General features: G+C 43.3%; 1 protein-coding gene and 2 long non-coding RNA genes across 18 annotated transcripts in view; 1 reads left to right on the forward strand and 2 right to left on the reverse strand.

Annotated features, from left to right (window-relative positions):
* LOC119873940 overlaps positions 1-2,177 on the reverse strand; it is a 38,801-nt gene extending 36,624 nt beyond the window's left edge. For 2 of the 5 annotated variants that reach the window (XR_005366954.1, XR_005366955.1), the window contains exons 1-2: positions 1,995-2,177; positions 1,083-1,161 (exon numbers count right to left, since the gene is read on the reverse strand). This is a non-coding gene — a long non-coding RNA (uncharacterized LOC119873940). The other 3 variants (XR_005366951.1, XR_005366952.1, XR_005366957.1) reach the window with 2 other exon arrangements.
* Positions 1,619-18,579, forward strand: part of PHF24 (PHD finger protein 24) — a 28,520-nt gene continuing 11,559 nt past the window's right edge. Inside the window, exon 1 of one of the 2 annotated variants that reach the window (XM_038552683.1) lies at positions 1,619-1,769. The gene's annotated coding sequence lies outside the window, so the exon portion shown is untranslated. Of the gene's footprint in view, positions 1,770-2,318; positions 2,472-18,579 lie in introns of those variants that run through there. The other variant, XM_038552682.1, reaches the window with a different exon arrangement.
* LOC111098085 overlaps positions 8,151-18,579 on the reverse strand; it is a 28,921-nt gene continuing 18,492 nt past the window's right edge. For 9 of the 11 annotated variants that reach the window (XR_005366945.1, XR_005366946.1, XR_005366943.1 and 6 more), the window contains 2 exons: positions 17,972-18,300; positions 9,381-10,780 (listed from right to left, as the gene is read on the reverse strand). This is a non-coding gene — a long non-coding RNA (uncharacterized LOC111098085). Of the gene's footprint in view, positions 8,488-9,380; positions 10,781-17,971; positions 18,301-18,579 lie in introns of those variants that run through there. The other 2 variants (XR_005366939.1, XR_005366938.1) reach the window with 2 other exon arrangements.

An 18,579-nucleotide genomic window follows, 5' to 3' on the forward strand; every position in this document is an offset into this window, starting at 1 on the left:
CTTCATGAGGTTATCTGTCTCTCTCCTTGGAATTCCCACTGCATTTCATTCCTCTTTTGAGCATAATTCACTGTTTTATATTATGGCTCTCTGTCAATGCTTGCTTCCTCTATGAGATTACAACTCCTTCTGAGATAGTACTGTGTCTTAATCTTATTTGCACTCCTTCTGGTTCTCAGCACAATGTCTGACATACTATAGATGCACAATACACAGGTGTTTTGAATGAAGAAAAAATTAACCACAAGAGGTTTCTATGGTGATATTATTACAGCTTTTTTCTTCCATATAGGCCTGTCAACCTGGAAATAAAACACTTACTAAAAACAGTTCAGAGACTCCTATCTATGAAACTGTTTGTATGATATAATTCTGAACAAGGTTAGGGGCTTCCAAGCTATAGAGAAAGCTGTCTGCTCTCTTGTGTTACTTTTAAAGCAAATAAAAAGGTTCCTGAGATATAAATACTAAGTCTAGAATTCCATATATTAGTGAAATAAATGCTAAGTCTAGAATTCCATATATTAGTGGTTACTATCCTTTTTCTTAGTGGCAGTACGGTAAAATAGGAACTGAACTCAAATAGGTCTGAACTCAAGAATTTAACATCAGGCTCCCTGCGTGGAGCCTGCTTCTCTGTCTGCCTGTGTTTCTGCCTCTCTCTCTCTCTCTGTGTCTCTCATGAATAAATACATAAAATTTAAAAAAGAGAGAGATAGAGAGAGAGAGAAAGGGCAGCCCGAGTGGCTCAGTGGTTTAGCGCCTGCCTTCAGCCCAGGGCGGAATCCTGGAGACCGGGATCAAGTCCCACATGGGCTCCCTGCATGGAGCCTGCTTCTCTTTCTGCCTGTGTTTCTGCCTGTGTGTGTGTGTGTGTGTGTGTGTGTGTCTCATGAATAAATAAATAAAACCTTTTAAAAAAATGAATTCAGAATTTAAGGATTTCAATCTCAGCTCCACCACGTATTAGCTTCGTGACCTTGCAAGTTGTTTAACTTCTCTGTGCCTCACACAGTACAGTCCCTCAAAGTAATAGTATAAAAATTCATGACTTGATATATTTAAAGTTTTTAGAATAGTACCTGGTACTTTGTTTAGAAGTGATAGCATACAACACCCAAGTGCTGATTACTTCAACTGATGAATCACTAAATTCTTACTCTGAAAATAATAATACATTATATGTTAATTAAATTGAAATTTTTTTTTAAAAGGGGGCTAGGAATATGTAGTACTAACTATATTGCTCTTCTATTCCCTATTGATAAGTTCCAAGATGTTAAGGACAAAATGAGTTTTGTTTTTATCCCCTATTACCCGCCTAGCACAGTATGTAACAAATAGTAGACGCTCAAAAAATGACGCGAATTGTATTGGAAACATGTATGAGTCCACAAGAAAATGAAGGTGTGTTGATGTAAATGAAATTGCAAAGGGTTCTTGGCATATCGTTTGCGTATCTTCACTTATTTCTTTATAGTTAGTTGTTAGGTGCTTTATGACTTGATCTTTTTCTTGCCCTCTTCAGAGCATGCACTTTGGTGTAATGCATGTTATATCCCTGAGGACTGCTGGCCTCCTCACATGCTGGCTATTCAAATAGTCTGAGGGATGAGGCTGCGGCAGGCAAAAGTGGGTTACCTTACAGTACTGCCTGCTGCTGGGGATGGAGGACCAATAACCTCAGAATACAGCGCACAGGAACAGTTGGGCCAGCAGAGCACTCTGTGAAGGCTCATCTGGCCACTCCGCAGTGGGGCACCGCCAAGGTGAGCGCCCTAACGCGCGGGTCGCCCGCCCGGAGGCCCTCACGCTGCAGCAGGGTCTGGCGACGGAGGGAAGGGCTCCGGCCAAGGCCGCCTGGATGAGTCATTCTCACCTCCCCAGGCAGGTGCGGGTGGCCGGACGCGCCGCCTCGGCTGCCAGGAGCCGGGAGCCGAGAGCCGCCGCCGCGGAGCCCCTTCCCGGGACGCCTCCTCTGGGCCAGCACTGACCTTGCCGCTGGCAGCCCGACTGCCGAGAAGACCCGGCGCCGCAGAGCCGGACACTGGTCGACGGTGCCCACTGGCACCCGGACCCACAGGTGTCGGAGCCCGCCGCCGGCCTCCTGCGCTGCCTCAGCGCCTCCTCCCCACGCGAGGTCGCCAGCCGAGCCCCGAGGGCCGCGGCACGAGGCTCAGGAGCACTGGGCGGGGCGCGCGCCCACCGGCCCGCGGAGGTCTTCTCGCGCGGGCGCACGCGCCGCAGCCGCGCGGGGCGGGGGTGGGGCGGGTGGGTGTGCTTGGGGCGCGCGCGCCGCCGCCGCCGCCGCCGCCGCCGCCGCCGCCGCCTCAGCCTGCTGCTCCGCCTGCGCCTCCTGCTCCCGGCGCTCGGCCCCAGCACGCCGGCTCCCGAGCGGCCATGGGCGGCGCGGGGTCCGCAGTGTAGAGTCCGCCAGTCCCGGACCCGCGTCCCGCACCCTGACGGTCCCGGTAAGCGGGGGCGGGGGCGGCGGGGACTCGGCAGGCACCCTAAGGGACGAGCCTGCGGGCCGCGGACAGCCCTTTGGGGACTGTGAGGTGTTGTGTGGCAGCAGCCCCTAAGGGAGTCCCTGTGTAAGTGGATAAACCCCGAGGGTCCCCGCCTCTGCCGCTGGGAGAGTCCCGGAGGCCGTTCGGGGAGCCGCCCCCACGGAGGACCCCTGTGTGAAGGGGGACTCCAGGGCTCTCTCTGAGGAGCAGCGTGAGGGGCACTGTCCCCGCAGAGAGACCAGACCGTCTGTAGAACTCGCGGAGGCCAAGGGTAGTCTCTGGTGCTCTCAGTGGAAGACCATTTGAGAACATAGGGGAGCCTCGGGAGCCTGCGCGGTGGAGCGGGACCGCACAGAGGGAGGACTCCTGTGTGAAGGAATACCTTAGGCTGAGCGCTAGAACCGCCGGAAGGAATGAATCTCTGACTGGAAGGAGAGGAGGCTGCTACGGGATCTAGGCCAGGAGTAACTTCCCCATATGCACCAAAGGAATTTGGCCTTGACTTTTCTAGGGGTCAGTGTGCCCGAAGTTGTGTCCCTCCAAGGTGGTTGAGGGGCTGGGGCCCTGCGGGGCTGCTGCCTTTGTCCATTCCTTCCCGCAACCCCGTTAGAAATTTATTCTCCGCGGTAGCCCAGATTGGCTCCAGGCTGGAATTTGTGGAGGCAGGAACTTCTCTTAGAGCAAAGGGCATAGGGGAAGGGAGGACCACTGAGGCCTCTGAAGCAAAGATGGGAGACTTGAGGCCCTGGGCTCGACTGTCCATAAGCAAGCAGTTAAGATGAGGTGGAGTAATTGATCCTGGCTGGTCCTGGAAGAGAAAGCCCTTTGAACGGAGGAAAAAGGATATTTAGGATTATTGAGCACCTGTGTGCCAAGTACCATGCCAGGGATACTAACATCTCATATAAACGTTACAAAAACATTATGAGATTATCTCCTTTTAAACATTAAGCGCTTTAAACTCAGAGAGGTTTAGCAAATTGTCCAAGGTCACAAAGCTTGGAATCATGAAATCTGCTTTTTTAAAGCTTATTTAGGAAAAAGTATCAAGGAGAGGCAGAAGCAAGAATGTATATTTGTTAAGTTGCTTTAAGATACTAAGTGTAGGGATGCCTGGGTGGCTCAGCGGTTGAGCATCTGCCTTCAGCTAAGGGCGTGCTAGGTCCTGGGTTTGAGTTCCATATCGGGCTCCCTGTGGGGAGCCTGCTTCTCCCTCTGCCTGTGTCTCTGCCTCTGTGTGTCTCTCATGAATAAATAAATAAAATCTTAAAGAAAACAGATACCAAGTGTAGGGCTTTGCAATAGTATATGGTTAGTAAATGTGATGATTAAATAAGTGAATGTGGACAGCTTAATTGGGGATGAGACTGCTGCAGGAAGTGATTTCCACCTAAACCCCAGATTTCAGGGTGTGGCTTCCTTCACTGGCAACCCAACTGTAACCATGCCTCTGGGTTTCTCCGACTTAATTGGGTCTGGGAGAGGCCTCTGGGTGTGGTCTTTGATAGGACTTGCTCTGGGGAACTAGAACCCTTCAGAGGCTGGTGTTCTAAGACCACTGTCTCAGTTTACGGAATCCTTGAGGGAGCAGAGGGAGAGACAGGGTAACTTTTAGAAAGTGTGATTCAGTGCCTTTATGGCCATCTAACTACTGCACCACAAACACTGTTCCACAGATAACACGCAGGACACTTTCCAAAAAATGCCTCTGCATGATGAGGAGGCAGAACAGGTGCAGAGCCAAGGAAGACTTTTTGGAAGTGCATTGTCTGGGGAGGGCAAAGGGTCTGCACCTCATATAGTGATGCAATCTCATCTCACCCCCTTGGCTGTGGTAGTGCTTTAATTCCACCTGAATTCCAAGGGTGCAAATTTGGGACCAATGAGATATTCTGGTTTCTTGTCCAAAAAATAGAGTGGTGAAGGAAGTAAGCAGTGTAATTCACCAGAGAACCATTCTGAGTTTTCCTGTTCCCCTTTCTATCCTTCCACAAAGCCAAACCTAGTGACATCCTCCTTTAATAGAAGTGGCTTCCTTGGGCTCCTAGGGTTATTTAGGAAAGATCAGGCTTGTGAGAAAACAAAACAACCTGATTTACCAATTGTTAGCTTTTCTATTTAACTCAATGGCTGCCTGAAGCATGGGTGTGGCCGCTCATGCACAGCTCCCTCAGGGGAGTAAATTCTGACAAAGGTTTATATTAGTTAATCACCTCCCCATTACAGAGTTATTAATCCCCTTTCAGTTCAAACCCCTTTCATCAGCTTAACACACCAAAATAAATAGGGATATGGAGATATATAGATATATCCATATTTTTTAAAGAAAATCAGAAGAAGCAAGCCTGCAAATATCGTCTTACTCCAGAATACATCATTGGGGGTTTTTTCTAGATGGTCTTTTCATTGAGGGCTTTTGGTGTCACACCCTCCTCATGTCCCTAGAAAAATTGCTTGATGGCTTTAGGTACTCCCCAAATACTGGACCTTCAATGTCACCTCCTTGATGTCCAAGTTTGGGTAAACGTAAAGATTACAAAAATCCTAGGAATACCATCTAACTCTCCCCTAATCACAACATAAGTCAAATCATTCCAGAATGGATGTGAGGGATGTCACAAAGTTGCCTTAATTTACTAAAAAAACAAAGACAAAAAAACAAAAAAATTTCCCCCAAAGGAAAATAAAAAGGGAGAGAATTTCACTTGCATGTACACAGATATATCTGGGGTTAACTTACAGATTTTTTAACCTTTAATTTTCCACATCTTCTGATCACATTCTTAAAGTTTTCTTTCTCCTATATTTTCCGTATTTTTGACAGTGCTTCCTTTTCCTCAAAAATGAATAGTCTTTCTCCAGCCCATTTCCCACACTCCCTTTATTTTTTCCAGTAAACCTGTTCCTAAGTGAATCATATTTATGCAAACAGTTTCCTTTCTCTTTACAGAATCTATTATCTTCTAGTCTCACCTGCTTTTCTCCATCAGTACTCTTGATTTCTGCTATCTTCATTTCCCAAATTGATTTATCCATTTCTGATGGGAATATCATCATCCACTCCACCCCTCAATCTTAATGACCAAGTTCTGACAGGAATTGCTTACCAGCTTTGGACCAAGAAACCAAGACCATCAATTTGTAGCTGGAGACATGATTATTTTTTCCATTATAGCATCCCTCTCCATCCTCTCCTTCCAGCAATCCCCTCAGAGACTCACAGATACTTATTAAGTGCTATTTGCCAGGCACTATGCTAGATAAATATGATTGTTGCTTGCCCTTGAGGAGTTCACATAGAATCAGTCTGCATTTCCCTAATTATTTACTATAGAGTAAGAAAACTAAGGGGAAATTACAGTTTTACTGAGTATAGGAATCAATGTAGACTATGCTTTTTCCTAGGCATCACTGAAATGCAACTGCTGTTCTGTGCCTCCTCTGGCAGCTCCATTGTTAACTCCCTGCCATTGCCCTGCCAAAATTACTTGTTCCCATATGCTTTGAATGAACTGGCCATACTCTTAGCTTCTTAGGATAATAACGATAGTAACTTATATTTGGATAACATGTTGTAGTTAAAGCTCTTTTACATACATTATTTCTATTTGTTTTTGAGGCATGTTTCCTCTTACTAGAGTCTTCTCACTAAAACAACAGCGTGTGGGCTGCCTGGATCACTTTCTCTATTTTTTTTTTTTAAGTCTCTTAATCAAGTTTATGGGTCTCCCAGAGGGAAAGCCCCAGTGATTCACTACAGTCACCACATACCAGCTCTCAGGCTATGAGAGGAGTTTCTTGTTGGCTCCAGAGGTCAAGCAATGTGCTCACTGGTCAGCCCTGGTACTTATCAGGGCTATCCTACTACCTGGCCTCAGAAAATTCAGTTCTCTGTGTTTTTTTCCTCCTGAAATCCCAACACATATTCCCTTCTAAATAAGTATTTTCAGCTTACTGTCTCAAACCAGTTTTTTGGGCTGATTCATAACATGAAGGCAGTTTTCCTTGCCTATTTCTATCCAGCAACCAGCTGGCTTCATACCATCTAAGCTATGATGGAGTCCCCGTATAGCAATCCATGCCTTGGCATGTGCTCTTACCTCTTCCTGGAATGCCTTTTTTTTTTTTTTTTTTCCTAAGCCATTCGGGTAACTCCCACTCTTATTTCAAAATTTAGCTCAAGCAACACCTTTTTTAAAAATCCTACAGTCATGCCCCCTACACATGCATGTACACTGCATTCTTACAGGCTGAGATTCCATTTGTTCATTCTACCAAGTTATTAAGTGCCTGATTTGTGCCTGACACATAGTAGGCTGCACTCAGCATATATTTGTAGAATCAGTAAACAAAGATAATTAAGGTGTAATAAGTTCATTAAATGAGTTGAATCTCTGCTTCAGAAGCCCACAACAGAGAACAGGGAGTGCCTCTCCATCTTGCTGAAAAGCTCTGCTTGCTAAATGCAGTCATACCAGCCAATCACTGATAGTGTGCTATTTCTTAACTGTTGCTCTGCTTCTGTGGGAAACCAGCACTGTAGCTCTTCATGAAGACTCATCCCAAGCCCCCAGAGGCTGAGGATCATGCCATAATTTTGTTCTCATGTATATTAGAGCTTTGTTGGCTTTCAGTAAATATTAAAAACAGGACCTCTGTCATGTCTTATTCTCTTGAGCAGAGTGGAGAAAGATAGTTTTAGTCTTTAGCTCTTCTGCTTGGAAACCCCAAAAAAGCCCTGTGCAGTTGGGGGATGACTGTCTCTCTGGACTAACTGAAGCCAGTACTACTGTGCTGGATAAATAGGGAGAATGGAGAAAGACAGGGAGGTACTAGGTAGACCCCTTCAAGGTCTGCAGACATGAAAACTAAAATTAATCTGTAAACTGCTAGGCCACAGAATGGCTGACTATGAACAGGGATCCCAGAGCAGTGTCATGAGACACTGTATTCCTAAATCAAAACTCTTTTTATTGGCTTTTGTTTAAAGTCTTGAGATTGATGTTGATGTCTATAGTGAGCTTAGAGGCTGTGCTATAGATTTTGCCTTTCTTAGCCCCTGGTTCTGCGGTTTTCACCCTCGTGTGCAGATGTTGCTCATACTAAATTTCTCCAACTCAAACCCAGGAGGGAGAAGATACATTTTCAAGCTTCCTACACATGGTCATAGGGCAGTAGCCCTCCTGTGGGCCAGGCCACAGTGCCACAGGATACAGCATAAATGCAGGGGACCATTGACCTTGGTAATATTATCCCTTACTGTGTTTTTACAAACTAGCTAAATTCCAAAATTCTGTAGCTCTCCCCTGTGGTCAAAGAAATCACCTATAACTACCATGATTACCTGTTCTCATCCCTGCTAGCTCCAAACTACCATTCAGGGTCCACCTTTAGGGAAGCAGAGTAGATGTGATGAAATGAGCTGGTGACTTCGTAGGTTTTAGAAGTGAGCTCTGAAGATTTACTTTCATTGGTCTCTCTGGCCAACTTTGAGAGAAAGGGTACTGATACCATGATCTCAAACTTTTTATGTTGTCCAGTCATCTCTACAACATTCATTCAACAAAGGTTTTTATTTTTTTTATTTTTTTTTAAGATTTATTTATTCATTCATTCAGAGAGAGAGAAGAGAGAGGCAGAGACACAGGCGGAGGAAGAAGCAGGCTCCATGCAGGGAGCCTTATGAGGGACTTGATCCTGGGTCTCCAGGATCACACCCCAGGCTGCAGGCGGCGCTACCGGGGCTGCCCTCAACAAAGATTTTTAGAACCCATGCTCTGTGGAAGACAGTGGGAATCATCTAAATTTTTCTCTCTTCATATCACTGAAGATCTGAGATTCCTTTTTCTAACTGCTCAGCCCTTGTGCCTCTACTCAAAGGTTTTTTCTTTGCCTTGTTCCCACCTAGGAAAGCCTTCATAACCTCCAGACAATCACTTTTAGATGTTTTTGAGCCTTTTTCAAACAGTTGCCAGTCCTATACGAAGAATCAGGTGAAAGAAATAAAAGTCATCCAGATTGGTAAAGAAGTAGTAAAACTTTTACTATTTGCAGACGACCTGATACTATATATATATAGAAAACCCTGAAATTCCTCCAAAACAACTAGTAGAACTGATAAATGAATTCAGTAAATTTCAGGATACAAAATAAAATGTTTATTTTTTTTTAAGATTTTATTTATTCATTCATGAAAGACACAGGGAGAGAAGCAGAGACACAGGCAGAGAGAGAAGCAGGCTCCACGCAGGGAGCCCGACGTGGGACCCGATCCCAGGACTCCAGGACCACTCCACTATGACCCTGGGCCGAAGGCAGGCGCCAAACCGCCGAGCCATCCAGGGATCCCCTTAATAAAATGTTTAAAAAAAGAGTCAGATGGGGACGCCTGAGTGGCTCTATGGTTGGGCGTCTGCCTTTGGCTCAGGGCATGATCCTGGTCCTGGGATCGAGTCCCACATCAGACTCCTCGCAAGGAGCCTGCTTCTCCCCCAGCCTGTGTCTCTGTGTCTCTCTGTGTGTCTCTCATGAATAATAAAATCTTAAAAAAAAAAAAAGAATCAGATGAATGCAAGTCAAGTAAATGTACTTTACATTCAGCATGCCAAACAAGGAGACTCCTGCCTTGTTAGCAGGGCTGCTCCCCAGGCTTCTCACAGTTACACATTTTTTAAGATTTTATATTTAGGGCAGCCTGGGTGGCTCAGCGGTTTAGCGCCGCCTTCAGCCTAGGGCGTGATCCTGGAGACCAGGGATCGAGTCCCACGTCGGACTCCCTGCATGGAGCCTGTTTCTCCCCTCTGCCTATGTCTCTGCCTCTCTCTCTCTCTCTCACTCTGTCTCTCATGAATAAATAAATAAAATCTTTTAAAAAGATCTTATTTTTAAGTACTCTCTACACTCCAGATGGGGCTCAAACTCACAATCCCAAGATCAAGATTCACATGCTCCAGCAACAGAGCCAGCCAGGTGCCTCTCAAGTACAAATCTTTATAGAGAGCTAGGGAAGAGGTTCCCTAGCTGCCTTCCCCTTCCTTATTTTTCTACCAGCTCCTATTAGGGAGCAACCCTTCCCCCTCTTCCTCCCACCACTCTGCCCTTATAAATATTCTGTGTTGTAAGCATGTGCTCTAGAGAATGGGTGTGTCTTGCAAATACATACTCCAAGCTGCCCACATATATCTTACTGCCTGACAAATACATCTAGACAGATTTCTCTTACCCAAAGAAAGATTTTGGTTTTATCTTCTGTCTTCATTTCCTCCAGATCATATAGCCAAACAGCCTGTTCTACCTTCTTGTCCCTCTGTTATTCATCACCACCTGCTCCTGCCCCCCCGCCCCAAGGTTTTTTCAAAGCCTTTCTTAGATACCACAAATTCTCTGGCAATCAAATCATCCTTGAGACAAAGTCTTTTTATCCTTCTTTTCATCCTGTTAGGAAGACAGAAAACCCAATTCTACCCACCAGCCAAAGAAGTAATCATTAGTGATCATTTATCGGGATCTTTACAACTTGATTTCTTTTTAACTCACTCAGGGCTTCCTCAGCACAGGAAAGGCCAGGTTTTTCTCACCAGGCATTTGATTTACCCATCACTAATCACTACCACTTGTTTCTCCAGAAATTAGAACAGATTTTGTTAATTTCTCAAACACCCAGGTGCACATCATGGCTATTTCAGCACACTTGCTTTTAATCAAGGTGTCATACAGGTTTGATCCTCTCCATTAAGCACTAAGAGTTTTAACCTCATTCTTTGAAGCCTACTGCTATTGTGTTCTCACAATTTACTCTCAAAATCAAAGCTATGTCGATTCACAATGACTTGGGGTCTTGTTTGTATTTTGATGGTTTCTTTTCGATGATTCTGCTCTACATTTTCTGCCCTTATAAGCATAAAGTGGCCTAGAAAACTGAATCATCTCAGGAAAAAGCAGTAGCAGTACTCCAGGATCCTGTGGTCAGGAATGGAAAGTGGTTTTTAATTTGTTTTTATGTTTGTTTGTTTTGCTGGTGGATGTCATCTTCAGTCTTCATTGAAATTCCTTTGAAGATCAACTCCCCAAACCACTGCAATGACATCATTAACAACTAAGATAGCATAATAGTGATTCTTGTTCTCCTTACAGATAATAATGGGTTGCAGCAGGACTACAGTGTATTGGGAGATGCCTGTGGTTAATTTGCTGATAAACTATTAATGACTCAGTTCACTTACAGAGTAACCTTCCTCTTTGGCCTTTGTTGAGAACTTTTATTATGTTATCTGAAAAAAAGCCAATAAGAACTAAATGCATACCATTGATTTTCCTTCAATGAACCATTCTTGAAAAAGTGAATTTTGTATGGTTACTCTCAGTCTCTAAATAAGCATTTCATAACTTTTTCTTTCAACCCATACGTTCTTGCTGATTAACTTAAATGTCTTACAACTACTCCCTAAAACTTATAACACAGCTTCTGGGAAGGGGCTACCCCAGACTATTTAGAAAGCTAGTACTTTTGTATCTCCCCAGCAGCCAAGAGGACACTGTCAAGCTCTGCTGTTTTGAGTCTGTGTTACAAAAAAAAAAAATTAATATTTGCTTTACAGATAAAATATATATTATAACATATGCTTTTTCAATCCACTATGTCTCCTTTCCTCCTGGAATTCAGATATATATCCTCCACTTGCAGGATCAAACTAATGAGGATCATTGCTGTGATCTTTGTATTCCTATTGGATTAAATCATTTTTTTCTCTCTTTATGGTATGAATATTTCACAGGGTATTTAATAATTCTATTGACGTTTTTTCCACCTTTTTATCATTGTAAACAAATTTCTACAATAATATTCTTTTACATTTGTGCACAGGTCAAAGAGGATCAGCCTCTCATATAGAGTAGGGTCTTCTTCAAAGGTATATTAATAGCTGTCCATCTCTATTAGAACTGTAGGCTCTCTTTTTAAATATTTATTTATTTATTATTTATGATAGACATAGAGAGAGAGAGAGAGGCAGAGACACAGGAGGAGGGAGAAGCAGGCTCCATGCCAGGAGCCCGACGCGGTACTCGATCCCGGGACTCCAGGATCGCGCCCTGGGCCAAAGGCAGGGGCCAAACCGCTGAGGCTCTCTTTTTATTAAAGTTTAACTCCAATATAGTTAACGTGTTTTATTAGTTTCAGGTGTACAATATAGTGATTCAACACTTCCATATATAACCTAGTGCTCATCACAAGTTCACTCCTTAATCTCCATTACCTATTTCACCCATCCCCCCACCAACCTCTCCTCTGGTAACCATCAGTTTTAGAACCACAAACTCTTAAGCTTCAGAATTCTATTCTTTTTTTAAAGATTTTATTTTATTTATTCATGAGAGACACAGAGCGAGCGAGAGGCAGAGGGAGAAGCAGGCTCCATGCAGGGAACCTGTCATGGGACTCGATCTCGTGTCTCCAGGATCACGCCCTGGGCTGCAGGCAGGGCTGAACTGCTGTGCCACCGGGGCTCCCCGAGAATTCTATTCTTGCACCACAGTAGTCAAGGGGAAAGCTTACCTTATACTCCACAATGTTGTCCTTACCTCTTAGTAGTAACCATCCTTAACTCAAAACACAAAAAGTGGGGGATCCCTGGGTGGCTCAGCAGTTTGGCGCCTGCCTTTGGCCCGGGGCGTGATCCTGGAGTCCCGGGATCAAGTCCTGGGATCGAGTCCGTGTCGGGCTCTCGGCATGGAGCCTGCTTCTCTCTCTGCCTCTCTCTCTCTCTCTCTCTCTCTCTCATAAATAATAAATAAATAAATAAATCTTTAAAAAAAAAAACACAAAAAGTGTAGTTCTCTAATCAAAAATGTAAAATTATTAAGGCTATATTTTTCAAATTGCAGGTCCAGACACATTGGGAAGTCATGAAATTATTTGAGGGCATCACTATCAGGATTGTTTTAATGAAATAGGATAGAGTAGAAAATATCAGGGAGCATCACGTGTAGTAAAAGTAGGATTGGTTCACAAAACTTTGGGTTCAGTTCTAGATCTATTAACATGTTTATAACTATGTGTATACAGGGTCACATCATAAACTGTATTTCTTACTATGAGTTAGTCAAAAATTTTGAAAAACATACCATGAAAGTTTTCTGAGGAAATCCTGTAGCCTTGGAAATAATAATTGATCATGAAGGTCCACAGTGTGTGTCAGTTTTACATTCTCCCTCTTGGTGTGGTATTGTTATGCCTGTTCCTCTTGTTTTAAGTGGGAGACTTGCTTTCCCCTCTAATCATAGAGCACAGCTGGTGTCTTGAGGCATGTGGGCATGCCTTTGGGGTGCCTGGGTGGTTGAGTCAGTTAAGTGTCTACCTTCAGCTCAGGTCTTGAGCTTGGGGTCCTGGGATCGAGCTCCGCATTGGACTTCCTGCTCAGGAGAGAGTCTGTTTCTCCTCCCTCTGCCTCTCCTCACACCACCCCCTGCTCATCCTCTCTCTCTCTCAAATAAATAAATAAAATATTTTAAAATCCTCTGGATCCACAGCTTCAGCAAAAACTCTAATATACACCATACTCTCCTCTCTACTCTTAAGCCCACCCCCATCAAGCTGGATATCCTCATTAGATCACATGAAATTCTTTTTAATTTATTTTTTTTTTTAATTTTTTTTTTTTTTTTTTTTTATTTATGATAGTCACAGAGAGAGAGAGGCAGAGACACAGGCAGAGGGAGAAGCAGGCTCCATGCACCGGGAGCCCGATGTGGGATTCGATCCCGGGTCTCCAGGATCGCGCCCTAGGCCAAAGGCAGGCGCCAAACCGCTGCGCCACCTAGGGATCCCTTAATTTATTTTTTTAAAGATTTTATTTATTTGACAGAGACAGAACAAGCAGAGCAGCAGAGGGAAAGGGAGAAACAGACTCCCCACTGAGCAGGGAGCCCAAATCTCTACTCTCCAGGCTTGATCCCAGGACCCAGGGACCACAACCTGAGCCTAAGAGCTGAGCCTAAGGCAGATGCTCAACCACTGAGCCACCTGTGTGCCTCACTCCTCTTTTTATTTTTTTTTATTTAAATTCAATTTAGTTAACATACAGTATACTATTAGTTTCAGGGGTAGAATTTAGTGACTCAGCAGTTGCATGTAAAACCGATGCTCATTACATTAAGCACCCTCCTTAATGCCCATCATCCAGTTACCCCATTGTCCCACCCACCTCCTTTCATCAACCCTGTTTGTTTCCTACAGTTATAAGTCTCTTACGGTTTGCCTCCTCCTCTGTTTTCATCTGATTTTATTTTTCCTTCCTTCTCCCTATGTTCATCTGTTGTTTCTTAAATTCCACATATGAGTGAAATCATGTGGTATTTGTCTTTCTCTGACTTATTTCACTTAGCATAATATCCTGTAGTTCTATCCATGTCATTGCAAATGACAAGATTTCATTCTTTTGATGGCTGAGTAATATTCCATTGTATATATATTCTACATCTTCTTTATCTCCTTTATCTATTCACCTGTTGATGAACATCTGGGCTCTTTCCATATTTTGGCTATTGTGGTCATTGCTGCTATAAACATTGGGGTACAAGAGTCAGCCACCTAACCAACTGAGCCATCTAAGCTCCCCCAAAAAAGGATTTTTTTAATCACAATTTATTAATTGTCCACTGGGGGGTGCCTCAGTGGCTCAGTTGGTTAAGTCAGCTCTTGATTTCAGCTCAGATCATGATCTCAGGGTCATGAGATCAAACCCCCCACCGGTCAGTCTCCACGCTCAGCAGGGATTCTGCTTGAGATTCTCTCTCACCCTTGCCCTCTGCCACCCCCATGCTCACACTTGTTCACTCACATTCATTCTCTTTCTCTCTCTTACATAAATCTTCTTTAAAAAATTGTCCCCGGGGCGTGAACACCTTAAGATGAACACAGTTTCCTGAATTTAATCAATAAATTTTTCCTCAGTCTTCTTTGCCACTGTCCTGTATAAAAGATAGTTACTTATTCAAAGTAAATGTTCCTGGGGCACCTGGCTGACTCAGTGGAATTTGTAACTCTTGATCTCGAGGTATGGGTTTGAGCCCCACATTGGGTGTAGAGTTTACTGAAAATCTTAAAAAGAAAAAATTCCTTAGTCGTGTACTTTAATTTTAAAAACATACTTTACAAATAGGGAGAGGGGATACTTCCTTTCTTATCAATTTATAGATTAAAAAATATGGATTATGTTTCTTTGGTAACAATTGATGGCAGGGCAGTTCCAGGCAGGGTGGAAATTTGCACCACTATGATGCATGTGATACTTGTTTCTGGAAAGAAGATACTGTTGTCATCAGATATTATGTATATTAAGACTTTATTTGGTGACTACTGGGTGGCTCATTGGTTTAGCGCCTGCCTTCTTCGGTCCAGGGCATGATCCTGGGGTCCCAGGATCAAGTACCACATTGGGCTCCCCGCATGGAGCCTGCTTCTCCCTCTGCCTGTGTCTCTGCCTCGTCTCTCTCTATCATAAATAAATAAAATCTTAAAAAAGACTATTTAAAAAATCAAAAAAGTTTCTCCACAATTAATTAGGAAATTTTTTTTTTAAGTTTAATGTTTTTAGTAATCTCTACACCCAGTGTAGGATGCAAATTCATGACTGTAAGACCAAGAGTCTTGTGTTCTTCTGACTGTGCCAGCCAGACACCCCGGGAAATGTTTATCGTTACTCTTTTCTTTTTTTTTTTTTTTTTTTTTTATTGTTATTCTTTTCTATACACATTGCTAGGCAGTGGAGATAGGTACTAATCAGGGTAAAAACAATCTAATAGAGGAAACTGACAGTGATCAGATAAGCGTCCTACTGAATATGTAATGACAAAGATAAGTGCTCTAGTGAAGATCATAGTGCTGTGAGTACTCTAATCTGAACTTCCATGAGGACATGATATGTGAGCTCTGACAAATAAATAGGCACTAATGGAGGGAAGGAATGTTCTAGGGTCCCAAAAATATAGGAATCATGGCAAAGAAAGATTGAAAGAAAGCCAGTATGGTTAGGACATAGAACAAAGAAAGGAAACCAGACCAAGCAGGGCCTCACAGGCAACAGTTTAAAAAAAAATAAAAGTACAATTTGGAGGACTTTATCCTTTTTGTTTTGTTTTGTTTTGTTTTAAGATTTTATTTATTTACGAGAGAACAGGGGGAGGAGGGGCAGAAGGAGAGGGAGAAGCAGACTCCCCACTGAGCAGGGAACCCAATGGGGGCTCCATCCCAGGATCCTGGGATCATGACCTGAATCTAAGGCATCCACTTAACCAACCGAGCCACCCAGATGCCCCCATTTCAAAATTTTAAGCAGAGGATAACATAACACCTGAATGCCCCAGACATCTTTAATTCAACAGGTAGAAAATCCAGTTTTATTTCCCAAGTTCTGTAAATGGCAATAGCATTCTGCTAGGTAGTTTTTTTTTTAAGTGTTTATTTAAATTCCAGTTAGTTAACATACAGTGTAATATTAGCTTTAGGTGTACAGTGTAGTGGTTCAACAGTTCCATACATCACCTGGTGACCTGGTGCTTTTCATAAGTGCCTTCTCTAATCTCCATCATCTGTTTGACCCATTGCCCCACCTACCTCCCCTCTGGTAACCATCAGTTCTCTATAGTTAAGAGTTTGTTTCTTGGTTTGCCTCTTTTATTCCTCCTATGATTGTTTTTGTTTCTTAAATTCTACTAGTTAGTTGATTTTTTTTAAAGATTTATTCATTCATGAGAGACACAGACTGAGAGAGAGAGGCAGAGACATAGGCAGAGGGAGAAGCAGGCCCCTCTCAGGGAACCTGATGCGGGACTCGATCCTGGATCCTAGGATCACGACCTGAGCCAAAGGCAGGCGCCTAACTGCTGAGCCACCAGGCGTCACTTGTTAATTGATTTAAAACTGCCCTCTCGGGGATCCCTGGGTGGCTCAGCGGTTTAGCGCTTGCCTTCGGCTCAGGGCATGATCCTGGAGTCCCGGGATCGAGTCCCGAGATCAAGTCCCATGTCGGGCTCCCGGTATGGAGCCTGCTTCTCCCTCTGCCTCTCTCTCTCTCTATGTCTATCATGAGTAAATAAATAAGATCTCTTAAAAAATAAAATAAAAATAAGGGATCCCTGGGTGGCGCAGCGGTTTAGCGCCTGCCTTTGGCCCAGGGCGCGATCCTGGAGACCCGGGATGGAATCCCACGTCGGGCTCCCGGTGCATGGAGCCTGCTTCTCCCTCTGCCTGTGTCTCTGCCTCTCTCTTTCTCTCTCTGTGACTATCATAAATAAATAAAAATTAAAAAATAAATAAATAAAAATAAAATAAAAACTGTCCTCTCAATAAGTCAGGCAGAGAAAGGCTGAATAAAGTACTATATGACTTCACTTAGACATGGAATCTAAAAACATTGGACTCAGAAAAAGAGGCCAAAGCCTGAGGAGAGGAGAAAACAGGAATACATTGGTCAAAGGGTAAAGACATTCAGGTATAAGATAAGTTCCAGGGATCTCAGGTACAGCAAGGTGACCATAATTAGTAATATTCTATTGTATACTTGAAAGACACTATGAGAGTAGAGCTTTAATGTTCTTACCATAACAAAAACAACAACAAAATGGTAATTATGTGGCATAAAGGATATGCTAATTAGCCTTATTATGGTAAGCATTTTGCAATATGTAAGTGTATCAAATCTTATCATTATACACCTTAAACTTGCATTATATGTCAATTTATCTTTTTAAGATTTTATTAACTTATTCATGACAGACACACAGAGAGAGGCAGAGAGATAGAAACAGAGGGAGAAGGAAGAAATAGGCATCTCTCAAGGAGCCCAACGCAGGACCTGATCCCAGACCGGGATCATGCCCTGAGCTGAAGGCAGATGCTCAACCACTGAGCCACCCAGGCGTCCCTATGTCAATTATATCTTAATAAAGCTGGGAAATAAATATAAAACTGCCCCCTCTCCTTTTACCCTTTATCCAGTCAGTTATCATTTTATTCCTAAATTTCTCTATTTCCCTGATATCAAATAGACTCAGCCACCATTATTCCTGCTGCCATCATTTCAGTTTAAACCTTCTACATCTTGGGACACCTGGGTGACTCAGTTAGTTAAGCAACTGCCTTTGGCTCAGGTCATAATCTCAGGGTACTGGGAGATCTCAGAGTCTTGGGATCAAGCCCCAGGTCGCGCTCTCTGCTCAGAGGGGAGTCTGCTTCTCCCTCTCACTCTCCCTCTCTTTGCTTGTGTTCGTTCTCTCTCTCTCTCTCTCTCTCTCTCAAATCTAAAATAATAATAATAATAATAATAATAATAATAATAATAATAATAATAAAACCTTTACATCTTGCTTAGACTATTATAGTAGCCTTCTAATTGGCCCTAACCTCTCCTCCTACCCTCTGCCACCTTTTCATCCAAATGAACAGAGAGCAACTTCCTACTTACTCTTTAAGGTCCTCTTTGACTCTCAGTCCTTTAGGCATTTCCAGTACTTCATTCTTCTTTGAGTTCTGATATTAAGTAGCTTAAGTGGTGAGACTGTTTTCTTGTCTTTTGTTTCCTATAATGAGTAGTTAGTGCCTTCCACATAGTATTTTTCAATAAGCCTTGATTATAATGGTTTGAAAGCAAGGCTAAAATGAACCCTGTTTCACTTTACTTGGAGCAAGCATCCCCCAGCTGAATTCTGCGAAGACCCTTCAGACTAGGGAACAGCAAACCAGCTTTGCAATGTACCATGTCATACCCTCACTTTCTGGTGCTGTACACTGGTACTGTAGAGGAAGAGCAGGGATAATGTTACATCTCAACCTGCAAAGGTTTTATTGAACAGTTCAGAAAATCAAAAGAGAAAATGGAGTAACATTAGCAAAGCCTTAAATGTCCAAGAAGCACTTTAGCACTTGTAATGGGCAGGTTGTCTGTGAAAGACAGACTCACAAAGAAGCATAGCTACTAATTAGAAGGGGCAAAGGAATGTTTGTGACCTTGACCATATGGATATGTGGTAGAGTTGCCTGTCTAATTCAGAAGTCCCCTAAAAACACGAGTGA

Source organism: Canis lupus, chromosome 11 (genome assembly GCF_011100685.1).
Source record: "Canis lupus familiaris isolate Mischka breed German Shepherd chromosome 11, alternate assembly UU_Cfam_GSD_1.0, whole genome shotgun sequence".
Taxonomy (NCBI): Eukaryota; Metazoa; Chordata; class Mammalia; order Carnivora; family Canidae; genus Canis; species Canis lupus.